General features: G+C 42.6%; 1 protein-coding gene across 1 annotated transcript in view; it reads left to right on the top strand.

The window, feature by feature from the left end:
- The first annotated feature begins 3197 nt into the window (after positions 1–3197).
- LOC139771981 (protein Fe65 homolog) overlaps positions 3198–14000 on the top strand; it is a 149338-nt gene continuing 138535 nt past the window's right edge. The window contains exon 1 of the mRNA XM_071705232.1: positions 3198–3524. The gene's annotated coding sequence lies outside the window, so the exon portion shown is untranslated. The remainder of the gene's footprint in view (positions 3525–14000) is intronic.

Raw genomic sequence — 14000 nt, 5'->3', positions numbered from 1 at the left:
AGAGAGACAAGGAAAGACAACGAGGAGCAGAAGTAGGTATTCCATGGCATGTGGTTGCACTCGTACAATCAACGAACGAAGGCAAAACACACGACGCAGGGTGACGGAGAGGGATGGAAGAATACTACCGCGGAAGGCTTCCTGTTGCGGGAGGTAAGCCGAGAGGTGAAGGGTGGCGGGGCAGTGCGTTACGCCATGTGTGAAATTACAATCACCCATCCCTAATGCCCTCGCTTCAAGTCAACTCCGTCCCCGCGCATGTCTCACGGACACATAAAGTATATAGGGTGTTTCGAAACTCGTGCGAGCATCGAACGCATGCCTGCAATAATTAATTAAATTAGTCATGTATTGTGGCATATTAATTTTTTCTTATCTATGATTACTGAAACAATCGCGCATTTTCATATTCAAGTAATTTTAACATTCAACATCGATTTATATATAATTGTTATTTAATTTATATATAATTATACGTAATTTTATGAACCACATATTGTACAAAATACACTCTATATGTATATGCAGCCCCCGTGGTTTGAATCTCGCTTGTGTATCCGATGCATCTACACAAGCAGCGACGAGAGACGTATATGCAAAGGTTTGGCGCACTGGCTCTTCTCTTTGAAGTCTTTGGTAAACTTTGACGTGTAAACCTGTCGAGGCAACCCTCTCGCTGCGGCCGCTTATGTGGTAGCTCGGAAATATAATCGTTTAATGTCCGCGCAACACGCTCTTGAGATGATCGTTGTGCGGACTAAGAAATTTACACAGCCGCCGCCTTTCACGCCTGCTATTAATTCGCCGCTCCAGCGCACAACAGTTAATCCCGTCTCTTTCTTGACAGGATTGTGCTGTAGACTATAAAATTTCTCTCATGTATCTAAAAGTGGTCGTATATATGTTTTTGTTTCGTCAAATATATCGTTAAATATATCTTACTTTTTCCTTTCGCTGTGTATGAGAAAAAAATATATACCCTTCTCATTTGCTATGGAAAAATTTTGTAGCAAAAATATTTGCGAGAGAAGACAGACTATCTCCTTGATTGGCACGGATCATAAATGCGACGTGGACATTAAAGCGGCAATTTTCCGAGCAATTTCATCTCGCAGGTGCGTAACGAAGTGCGCATTTTCCTGACAAAAGGCGATGGAAGATCGGAGCGACGAGAGCGAATTTCTGCGCGCGTGATATTAATGTTGCACGGTCCGATTTCTACCGGGTGAGCAGTTGATGTGTGTATGTTGTGCCGTTGCCGGAAATCGTCAGCGTACGAATGAGATTAATAAATATTAGAGGGAGATAGAGAGAAAGAGAGGCGAGAGGAACGTGCTCCTGGGATGCGCGTGATTTAAAGAAGCGGCCTACGGGAGGCTTTTTTAATAAATAAGCCGGCTACACAAAATTACTTGGGAGATTGTACCTTTTTTTCACGGACCGCTGGGTAATCGTTCCTCCTGGCTCGGTCCACTCGTCACGCGGAATAATTAATAAGCCCGAAACGGACAGATGCGACCGGATGAAAACGATGGAAATGCCGACGCGATGCGACGTGTATTTAAATGTCCAATCTAGCGAGATTCGTCTCAATAAATTTTCCCAGCTTAATCGACCGGCTTTACTCTTTAAAATCCGTCGAACATGCTGAATGGGACGATAAAATGCAATTTCTATTGACAAATGTATACAGGTTGTCCTAGTATCGGAAAATGTTTTGACAAATTCTTTTGCGCATACACAGTTTTGCACTTAACGAAAGATGTATCTATTATGTAAAAAATATATGCGATAATAAATCAGCACGCGTAACCTTTAACTTTTCAATTAACGCGAAGATTAATATTAGATATCGATATTCTATAATCGGCAGTTGAATAAGAAGTGACGCAGCTAAAAAAAACGAGATAAGAGACGCAACAATTTCGAGATAGGCTTCTATTGGTATTGATTTTTGCATGCTTGTCGTAGTAGCGCGTGACACGACCCAGCAATTCACTTTTGCACAACCCTCCCTTCTGACAAGTACACAATTACACACGCGGTTCTTGTCACGCTTTCTGAAGCCATTGTCTATTACGATCGTTAACGAGCCTTCGATCACCTGGCAGAACGCCTCGCTAATCCACCGTGAGTTTTTTTTTAATTTTTCGATCACTTTGCCTTCCCCAGCCCTCGTTATGCGTCGTCGCTTGGTTTGATGCAATTATTTCTTCTTTCGACGATATTTCCATTTAAATGTTTCGAATTTTATTACGAAACTGCTAAAGTATTACGGCAAATAGTCCAATTTTATTATCAAAAACTTCTATCATTTTATTTAATTGCCGCTAGGTATAAGTATCTTATTATTAGTGACAAGCGATTTTCTCGATAATTATTCATCGCTGTGCCGGGATATTTAAGTATTCGTTGAGGCATATTCTATTCAGAAACTTTGCAAACGGGCGTCTGCTGAATTTATTATTCAGGAAAGCACAGCGCGGAGAAAACCGACAACGGATTTGCTATAATTATTGGGTGCGAAAAGTGAAAACGCGTGTACACATTGCGAGCCAGACAGCAATGAAGGGATGCTAAGGCAACTTTCTAGACACTGATTAATCCACAACTCTGCGAAATTTAGAGACTAAATTCGCGGCCGCTTCAAAGGTTACGCAATGGTTATATGCAACTTTCTACGGCGTATTTCCTTTGATCCGGGTTTCAGGAGCTTAGCTCGGATTTCATTGCTTCATTTTATAACGTGAAACGTCAGCTAGTTCAATAGCAAAATTATATCTTAAATTAATTTATACAAACGTAACAGCCAATTTGAATCAATAGAAACGCAAATAATATTATAGTAAAAAAATCTAATATTATGTCTTTTAATTTTTACTTTTTTGCACTGTTTATCTTTTTTATTTTTAGGAATTAAAAAAAATACAAGAAAAAGCCAGATAATAGTCTTACTTTATTGGAACATTTTATCTTGCATTTCTTGCAAAGTGAGGACCGAAGGAAAGACGTTTGGGGGTGCCCACGTGCGCTTCGACGTTCCTGGAAGTTACCCGGTGGGGGACAAGGGGTTGCTGCTGCCGCCGACCAATGGAGGGTGCGCGTGCCCGAGAGAGAGAAAAAGAGAGGGACTCGCAGAGGGGTTGCAGGAACGCGGTGGCGTCGTCGTTTGGTAGCGCCGCGACGCCCTCGACGCGAACTAGACGCTCTCTGTACACGGCACCCCTAAACTCCATGGTATTTCTAACCTAACCACCCTCGCGCACCACCCCGTTCGTGCTCGCGTGACGTGTGTGTTCCGTGGCGCGCTCCGTTATACCGTTTCCCTTCTCATTCCCCGGCGCAGTACGCGCGTTATCCTTGTTCCGGAAGGTTCGTTGCAACCAGGTGCAAAGGGAGAACAGTGAGAGCTGAGAGGGTGGTGAGAGAAAGAGAAAGAAAGCGAGACAGAGAGGGGAGAAGCCAGCTGGCTCCAGGCTGCTCGGCGGGAGTCCTTCGAGGGTGGAAACGGCTCGGACTTCGTTGTAAGTATTTTTGTCGCTATATACTATTAACTTCGCGAGTAATAATGCTCCTCGAAGAAGAACGGAGCTGTTCAGAAGCTCGTGGAACAACATTGTCATCGATGACATGGTCTCGCGAGTATCCTTGCGAGAGATGGGACTCGATCAACCCCTTCGATTTCCATGTTACGTGCTGCTATATAATGATGTAACGTGATGTTAAAATCTAACGGCGTAGTATGTCGTGCTTTTCTATCGCATCTTTACACGAGAAAACTTATTTTAACCTTTGCGTAAGAATCACTTGCTTCTATAAATAAGTAGATATATACAAATTTATTCAGCAAATACATATTATAAATAAATAGGGATGAATTCAATTAAAAATAATATAAATCTCCTCTTCTTATCGATGCAGAACCTGATGTATCTTGATGATTTGTTGTGTTGATTCGATAAGTTGATTGCCTATAATTGACATTTTTCTTGTTCAAATATCTTACAACTATCTAAAATCTATCAGGAGCCGTCAGCTGTCTCTTGATAATACAAATTCCACATTCCTCGTTCACGCTTTTATAGCTGTCGGTGCGAGCTTAAATCTTTTTCTGGCTATAGAGCGATAAGTGTGCTCCGGTTATTGCGAGAGGTAATTCTCGCCTATTGTTCTCGCGCACCGCTGATAAGCACAGAACGCTTTTTCTTTTTCTACGTGATGAGAATTCGCGCCCAACAACCTGCCACCATTACGATCTGACCTATAAAGGGTCTGGCTTTTTACTTCTTTCTGTCGCGTTTTCGAAACGATCGTATAAAAAGTTGCGACCACCACCAATATTAAAAAGCATGACGGATATAACAGTACATTAGCCAACTGCTGAAGGCCAATGTTCCTGGTTATACGTGAGATATTTACTGATCTATAAAGTCTTGTTTATATGTGTCCTAACTTTCGCTATACGAAAGGATAAAAATAAAATTGGCATCCTATATTTTTAGACGCTTATTTTTATATTATTTAATCGCCATAACTCTTCCTGAAATGTATCGAGAATTTTCTAAAACTCTAAAATTTTTTGGGAAGAGATCCAGAACTCTGTTAATTATATCGAGATTCCGAAAATAAAATGCTAACTGCATCGAAGTGAAATGTCGTTCTACACGAAGGGAGATTGTCACGACTAATCATTCGCAATCTAGTTACCAATTAGTCCTTGACAAGACACTTGTCACGTGTAATTACTGTACGTATAGGTATGCAGGATTGTATGAACGTCGAGCGGCGTCGAGAGGAGGACGTAGAATTTTATATATTTTCGTTGCGGCAGGTCGATACGCCAAAGTTCCTGCAGTGGTCCTCGCGAGTACAGCACAGACGAACTCGATACGGGCGGAAATAAATCTCGCGCGCGGGGTCTCGATCCGGAGATCGATTTCGTGTAATATTTAAGGATCGTGCGCGTGAAGGCAGGCAAGAGCGGAAAAAAGACCCCGGTGCGCAGTTTTCTCCTTTCCTTACGTTTCTCACTTAAAGCTCTGGGATTTCGCGTATCTATCGTTCGTGGACCGAACAATGAAATCGATACGAAACTCATGTCACGTTCCTCTTTCCTCGATGAGCTTTTAATCCTCCGGGCTCGCCTGATAGCACGCGCTATCCTAATATTTAAAGTTGCCTAACTTAGGAAAGAGAATAATGTGAGCGTTTCATAAATCAAGATTTACTGTCCAGAAAAATAAGCTTCGAAAAAGGGGAGGCTCTCAGTTTAAAAAACAGTTTACTTTGTACAAGTTGTTATTCTCCTCTTTCTAATAAAATTTTAGCGCGATTCAATACTAATTTTAACGCAACAGTTTTTCAACGAACTTTAAATAAACGATTATTCGTCGCGTTCTCAATTCCGCGATTTACATCCCTCGCGTCCCCTAGCACCAAGCCATTCGAGCCGCCCTCCATTCATATCTCTAAAATTCTTGTTCGTAAACAGGAGCAGCAGCAGCAGCAGGTCGCGAAACCGCAAAGAAAGAGAGAGAGAGAGAGAGCTGAGGTAAATAGATCATTTGCGAAACGACGAGGCGCGAAACCGAGAATAAGCGGCGACAGAGAAGAAACAGAGGGAAAGAGGAACGAGAACAAAAGCCGACGAAAAGCGATCCCTCCTTTCCCTCCCGGTCTCACCGGTACTTTTCGTTTTTCTTGTTTTCTTCCGAAGAGTAGAATGCGTGTCTCGCGCAGATACGAAGGTACACCCATGCATTATTATTTTCCCTCCGCGTGTTCCGCCGCTGCAGATGGCAGCCTTCACGAATGTTTTTTTTTTTCTTCCCTGTCGTCGTTCCTTCGTTTCTCGCCGTCTCGCGTCTACGTTGCTTCTTCCTTTGTCTCCTTGGAAACCTTGCGGTAGTTACGCGACGTTCGGTCCCGCTGCTCGGCAAACGCGAAGGATACCAGTAGCGAAAGGAGGGTGCGCAGGGGTTGGGGGGGGGGGCGGGTGCGAGAGGATACGGTCCAGGAACGTGACTTGGATGCAATATTTAAAAGCGGCGCAACGTCAATACTCTCTCTCTCATCTCCGCTGGCTCTTTCTCGCCGTCTACGCGCCTCCGCCGAGCCTCCCTTCGAGGCCGAGAGAAGAGAGAACCGTCGGTTACTCTAATACGGCACTGAATCGGCCCCGTGGTCTGACCTTAACCCGGCATCATCCCCTTGTTCGACGGGGAGGGTTTCCCCCGTGCGTCGCGCGCCGTTTCCTGAATTTCGTTTCGGCGCTTCGACGTATGGGGAATTTCGGTGAGGACGAGTTCCGAGGCCGGCATGAACGAAGGGGATTTCCGGGTGTGCTTAAGACCACCGTGGATCGTGAATGCGCTCTTTGACCGCCGTGGGTCAAAAGGCTACTCAAACCTGGTCTACTCTACACGGTTGCGTCGCGTGTCGTCAAATGTCTCTTTGAAAGCTCTCTTGCAACTTTACCCTTCGGCTAAAGATGTCATTATCGGATGTAAATGTGGCCATAAAAATAATTCTTGAGATATTCTGTATACGTGCATTATATTAATAAGAAGAGAGTTGACGTTTATTTTTATTGAATTTTTCCTCTTGCGCGATATTATTATCTACAAGAATATTATTAAGAAATACGCGGAGCGAACATTTACATTACGAATTATGCAAAAATTGAGGACATAATACTGCACCCATCGATGGTATTATAAACGCGCGAATATTTTATCATTTCCCGACGTGCCTCTATAATTTATTGCTAATGTCTTCCTGCACGGCCGGAAAGTCATCCTCGCACCCTTCTGTGAGCAGCGAGCAGCGAAAACGAATGAGAAACCAGCAAAGAGAGAGAGAGAGAGAGAGAGAGAGAGAGAGAGAGAGAGAGAGAGAGAGAGAGAGAGAGAGAGAGAGAGAGAGAGAGAGAGAGATGTACGAGCGGTGATATAACGGCGAGAAAATGCAGGAAGTTATGACAATTATGAGGAGAGGCGGGGAAGGAAGAGGCGTCTAGTTGTGCGACGGCTCGTGAAATGAAATCGGAGCGGAGGACGATCGTTTATAAGTTCGACAGATGGAATTCCCCCCTCGCCGTTTTTACTCCCGCTATCACTCCCGCGGCATTCTTCTTGCAGCAACAAACCCCTCTCTACAATCTAATTAGGATATCTGACAGGAAGATAAAAATGAATATCCGATAAATCCCTTTTGACATGTTCGGTCGTCGACGACACATTCGTCTGGCGCTCCACCATTCGATTTAAATCAAATATAACAATATAAATTATTTACTAATTCAATTTTCGAAAATGACTTTGATTTAATTTAGGTATTAATTGGATATGGATATTCTATTTATTTCAAAACGCGCGCGCACGTGCGAATGTCTTTTTAAAGAATATATACTTTTTACACCTATTTCTAATTTGAGAAATAAAGGTGGATGGATATTAACTTGGAAGAATCCCAAGGCAATTCTACCCGCTCGCCAGATCTCTCTTTGCACTTCGAACCTTCGGGAGCCTTTGATGCTGCAAGGAAGAACACGTCTCGGCGTGTCCTTCCTTCCTTCTCCAGTAAATTCGCGGGGCAATCCAAAGTGGCGTATGCAGGTCACGAAGAGAAGATCCACGTTCGTGCAGCCAAGGTTGATACGACCTAATTAAGAGAAAACTATAAAGTTCCTCACGTCACCGCCACCGACTCTCGCGCAATACTCTCTTTATTAATTGCATTCTAGTTTCATTCCTCATATAACACTTTTTAATTTAATGGATTTTTTAAATATTTATAATTGTAAGACGTTTTTAGAGATAAATTGTTATTATTGGACAAGTAAATTTGTCTTTGCCAGAACAGATGTCGGAGTAATTAATTTGTCGTGAGCTTTATTATCGCAATAAATCGCCGCGGGTCCCGACGTGGATTAGGAAATCCTTTTATAGCTGATTAGCGCCGATTAAAGTAAATATTTAACTCGCTTTGTGTTAATCGCTAAGTAGGGCTGTAGAAAGGGGGTGCCGTAACGCAACCCCCCATTGAGTCGCGACGGGAGTTGGATTTATGGTGGCCGTTGCGAGACTCGCCTTCTCGGAATTTCGTAAAATTTACAAGCTTTATTCCTTTAACAAAGACGACGGGCCGAACAGAAAAAAATGCGAAGACAGGAGGTGTTGAAACGCTAATATTTCCTTCTCCCCCAACAACCCGCGACTGTCGGTTGACTTCGAGGGTAATACCTTATCTAAAATTTCATCCGGGAAACTCTTTATCTTTGACAAGAATCGCGTACCTATATGTTCTGCGAGTGTCGCTTCCGTTTCGCCCAAAAGATTTGAAATATATGATTTAAATTTTTGATTGATATATGAAATATACGACTCGAATTTCACTAATGTAAAGTGTACATACATATTAGAGATTTTTGGGCATTTATCTGATTTACATTTTGAGAAAAGTAACAATGTGTAAAATATATAAATAAATAAAAGAACAATATATGTAATAATTTTTATGGAATTCTATGGTATTTTTATGGATTTGTTAGTGTTAGTACTATCTGCACACAGGTCTCTCTCGAACCACTGTCGCCTAAGAGTCTCGGGCTTATAGCGGCGTCTTAAAGGTGATCTCGAAAGTGATGTTTACCAAAGCTCGAAACATCTTGCACCACGATTTGCATGAGTAGACAGTACAGGCGGCGACATAAAAAAAGATATACCAGACAGCTGTTCCGCTATTCAAGCGGTAACACGCGCCATGGTCCGTCGGAATTTCCGTCCTTCTTCGTGTCCTCCTTTTCTCCTCGGTTTCGCACCCATGCCCTTGCCCTTGACTTTCTCACCCCCTCTGCCACCTTATCCTCGAGCTTAATTTGCAAAGGAAACGGTCGATGAAGGGCGTGCCTGCTGCGCGTGGAAATTCGTCCAGAGGATGACGAGAGAAAGGGGCAGAAACCAGTCGCGCGCAGCATGCGAGACGATTTCAAATGTTACGCGTTGCGATTTTTTAATCAAATCTTTATACCGCACGTTTCGACGCAGATAACATCCGACGAGTTTCATATTCTTAATATACAGGCGGCGTAAATTTTTTTCTTCGATCCTCCAGCCTTTCGCATTCCGCATTTCCGCCCTTCTATCTCATACTCCTCGCAACCCCGCGTCTTCGAATATTGGCGCGATGTCTGTCCATTTTTCCCTCTCCTCCATGTCTCGACCCAACCTTGAACCTCACAAGGTCTTGTCACGAGGGACGGAAATGCCAGAAATCCTCCTTCCTCATCAAATGATGGTATGCATATATGTTTCATATAATAACGAATATATATTATGCGAATACCATCAGTCATCGTTTATTGCAATTTATCGAACACATTAATGTATTAAAACAATTTTTTTTATAAAATAGGCCTTCAGAATCTTCCTGAAATTTTTTCCAGGATATTTTTCGCGTTTATATGGAGCACCGCGCCTTAAAAGTTGTCTGATTGCGAACCTTCCCCGGCGCTATAAATGCACAGTAATTTAATCTCGCTCAGAAACGCCAAGAAGTTTCGTATCATGTTTCCTAGATTTCCTTTCCCGGATGAAAAGACCATTTTTCTCGCTCTCTGAAGATATTTAATATGCAAAGTTTTTACATCGATTCTGTTCTCAATTCAATTAAGGCCTTGCGATTACTCATTAAAATGCAAAATCTATTAGCGAAATATGCATTATGCTAATTTTCTCTGATATATATAATAAGTTACATTTCTCGTAAATGTTGATATTTCGTGATATAACTCTTGGAGTAGATATAACTACTCTAGAACTCTATAGAATACACTTCTCGCCCACACCCTTATCTCAGAAACATCTATCACTTCCGAGGCAAATAAATACCCATCTGTTCTTATTTGTACAAGTGTAACGTTGTTTCGCGCAATTGCACGGGGAATCGTCGAGGAACGATCGACAATCTCGAACAATAAGCGTAAATGTATATTCCGGGCAGATATTAACGATTATTGAGCGTAGGGCCACTTGCTTTGAACGCGAGGGTCCTTCGATAACGAGGCCATAAGGATGCCAAAGGACTGGTTGGAGCCATAGGTTCGCGATTAATTCCGCCTGCAACATGCGCGCACTTGGTTAGTTACTCCATCTTTGGAGGACCTAATTTACGGAACGAACTACAGGTCGTGGCGAAACTTGGTGCTCGCAAGAGGCGACGCTTGCTGGTATCGACTTCAGCAAATTGATGACCTTACGGCAGTATCTATGTAAACTGAAATGGTAAATTATACAAATAGCTGTGGGAGTGATGAAAAAAATTAATGCTAAAGAGACAGAGAGGATTTGAAGTCATACTAGACCTCAGCAAGTGATATTACGTATATCAAAATTAGATGTAATTAAATGTGTTGCAATAATACAAAGCAAATTGTTGCTGAATATCGAAAACATGTCTTAATAATTATCAGTTCAAATATTTGCGGGAGAGAAATTGAAATTGTCAATCCTGAATTCCCCAATTATCTCGAAACTAAACTCCTCGTTTGGATGTCAACTTTGGGTGATCCCTCACAGCCAAACTTTCCCGGAGCTCGGTGATGTTTCGCAAAAGTCCGCACGCGATGTTGTGTCGCACAAGCGTAGTAACAAAGCGAGTCTCCCGAGAACTTTCGACGTGGAAATTCAATTTCCATCGCGAGGTTCGCGCGACGTCTCGCGACCTTTCCCTTCCCCCCACGCTCTCTATCTTTCTGTTTCTTTCTCGTGTGTTCGTCGCCAGCTATTCGCCACTTTTTCGTGGATCTTATCTCGCCCGGGAGACGTGAAACGCCGAGACAGGCGATTTCTACCTCTTTTTCTCCTCGCGCGCGAAGGGTAACAAGAAGTACGCGAAGGGCGAGCCGGAGAGAGCGTATCTTCCTCTCTGTATGAATACTTCGCACCCGGAGATCACGCCGATTCTTAGAGAAAACGGTCGTCGCGGCGAATTCTCATGCGAAATGATAAGGTACGAAGAGATGACTTCTACTACAATTTTTCTCATCGCGTTTAGTACATTGCTCATGAATTGAATATATGGAAAAAAAAGTTATATTTTACAGATAAAATGTCATTTACCTTAAACTTTTACTATAGCAAAAATATACTAGCTTTACAATTAGTGTCAAGTATTTATTGATAGCATAAATGTTTCATTTAAAAATGTTTTTACTGCAGTGGATCGTAGATACTGTAATTCGTTTAATGAATAAATACTGTTTTGTATTCTTGTCTGGACCGAAACGAGACACATAAATCACCCCTTTGGAGCAGAAGGTCGAACCGAATCTTTCATTTACCGCAATCAATTCTCGTGCGACAACGCCGGTACAAGCACCATATTTCTACGCCCATTTTTGTCCCCCATTTCGTACAGCTTTCACCCTTACCTCGCCTTATTGCGGTTTTCTCGGCGGCTTGTATTTGCACCGTCCAAGGACGATACTTAAAGACCGTGCTCTTCTATCGCGACGCTGGTATCTTTGCGAGGTACTAGCTAGCAGAAAGGATCGCAATCGTAAGTGCGAACGTAGATACATGAGTTACACATAGGTAAAAGAAGATATCGACTCCTGGATATATGTGTGTGTGTGTGTGTGTATGTACAAGCGCATATAGGGTGTTCTAACTTGCGCTCGATTTTCTCCGCGAAATCTTTAACTTTTTCGAAGCCGATTCTTTCCTAACAAGGGTTTCATCAATCGAAATCTTTTCTCAATTTTAATTACATTTTTAATAATTAATGCTCAAATACAAGTTTAATTAAAACAGCGTTTTTTACCTACTTGTACCCTAAAAATAACTTATTTCTCAGAGAAAAACTATCAATTCTTCAATATCTGGAAAAAAATGTGATACCAATTGCTCGAAAAACCCGAAAATGACAAGGCACCCTGTATATTTATACGGATATATGCCATATGTACATGCACATGCTGTAAGGCCGGTTACAGAAGGATAACACCATTTATGTTCCCTGGAGGCCGTGAAGATACCGGGGAGAGACGCATCTCTCCATTTCTTAGTCTACCTTCTTTCCTACTCGCTCACCAAAGCCGAACGTGCGTGTACATTTCTCTTCTTCCTCTACCTTCGCGGGGATCGATCGTTTCATTTATTAGTCAGATACGAGAAGCTGGGGGAGAAAAAGAGTGGAATTCGCCGGAACCCGAAATAAATCTGCGTCCTTTTGGAAAGGAAAACGTCTCGTCGATACGAGCAAATCGTGCAATTCGATTAACCGACTTTAGAAATATATCGTTAATGCAAGATATTTAATTCAGACATTGTTTCGATAATTGATTTCGAGAGAAAAAAAAGATATATTACTTTGCTATTATATATCATTTCAATGGCGTATTAATCACCATTTAAATAACATCTATTAATTTATTGCGGTCTCAATAACTTCTCGATTAAATTCATTTATCAAGAACGTAGAAATGTTTCCATAAAAGAACGCCTATTGATACTTTCAATATAATTTCGAGCGATATCCGATAACGTTTTACGAGGAAACACTTCTCGCGAATCGTGGTACAATTAAATCCCGCAATTAAGTTACCAGCTTTTCATTACCTTTAAATAACGCGCTTTACACCGTTCGCCGCGCTGTTTCTCCTTCCGTCATAGTGCCGGAGTAATCCGATCTCGCGTGCAGTTTCTATCGATGCGCACTCGAACACATTTTTACTGGACGTTGGAAGACAGGTGGACGACGCTTTATCGGCCAGGAAACACCAGCAAGTCATGTATTGTGACCGGCCGAGATTAGAGCTATTGTTTTCGCGTTCGCTCGACCTGAATAGCGCTCCTCCCGCTCGACGACGGGGGAACGAGAACGTGGGGGACAAGAACACGCGGGAATAGGAGAACTCGTTTCGACGTCGCCACGGTTCGTTTGCCGCACGTAACGGACGTGCGCGAGCTTTATTAATTTCCGGAAATTGAGGGCCGTATCTGCCGCCGAACGTCGGATCGATACTGTCGATGTCGCACGATCGAATCGCTTTCTCTCCGCCTCTCGATATGGTGATAACTTCTGTCGCTTGCCCGAAGCTGTATACAATAACGTCGCGATCAGGGAAGCTGAATAAACAATAATGCGACCGTTCAAATATTCCGTCGTTCCGATAGAAACATCGCGTTTTATTTTTTTAAACGATTACTGAATTTTTTGTGCCGCGCGATACCCTGAATGTAACATTTCGAAACTATGTCAACGATCGACAGAGCTCTCTTTTATCTTATAATTCATCGTATCGACATCGTATTGTGTAACTTTTTCCCCCCGATGACTCGCTATGTTAAATTTATTCGGTACAAATAGCGAAAAACTCGAAGGAGAAGAAGAAGAAAGGTAAACTCGCAGCGACGAGATATTCAATCGATGTTGCAGGTCGCGGATGTTTGCTCATCGCTACGAGAACGAATGTGTTTTTCGAAAAGAGTCCAAAGTTTTCGAGGACGAAATGGAATAATAAAAGCCGGGGGAGGGAGGGGGGTACACGAAACGAAATTCTCCTACTACGGACCTGTTTGCGCTCCAGATTCAGCGACGAACAAAGTTCGTTAACCGGCGTTCTATGCCGCGAGGCTTTGTATACCTCGGAGAACAATTTCTAATTTTCTGTTACAATAGCGTGAGCTCCACTGGCGCGGAGAGAAAAGGTCTGCGAGGGGTGTGCGCTTTCATCCCTCGCGGGATTTTCGAGGGAAAGGGCCTTCCCTCGATTAAAAAGTAATGTTTCATTAACTCAAATTTTATGAAGAAATTGTTTGTCGAATGCGAGCAGCTTATTCTCATATGTATCAGCCGAGTTCTCTCTCCCTGTTCGGCTCTACATTCGTACGTTGTTAAACTCTACCTATTGTCCCGCGCGTCAAACGAACGGATTTAATTTCCGTTAATTAAACGTTGCTAGCGAAAACAAAGTTTTGTATAAATGCAATTATTTT

This window comes from Temnothorax nylanderi, unplaced genomic scaffold (genome assembly GCF_030848795.1).
Source record: "Temnothorax nylanderi isolate EJ_2023f unplaced genomic scaffold, tnyl_v1.0 TNYL_tig0003_pilon, whole genome shotgun sequence".
Classification (NCBI taxonomy): Eukaryota; Metazoa; Arthropoda; class Insecta; order Hymenoptera; family Formicidae; genus Temnothorax; species Temnothorax nylanderi.
This window is presented reverse-complemented; position numbering and strand designations above follow the sequence as displayed.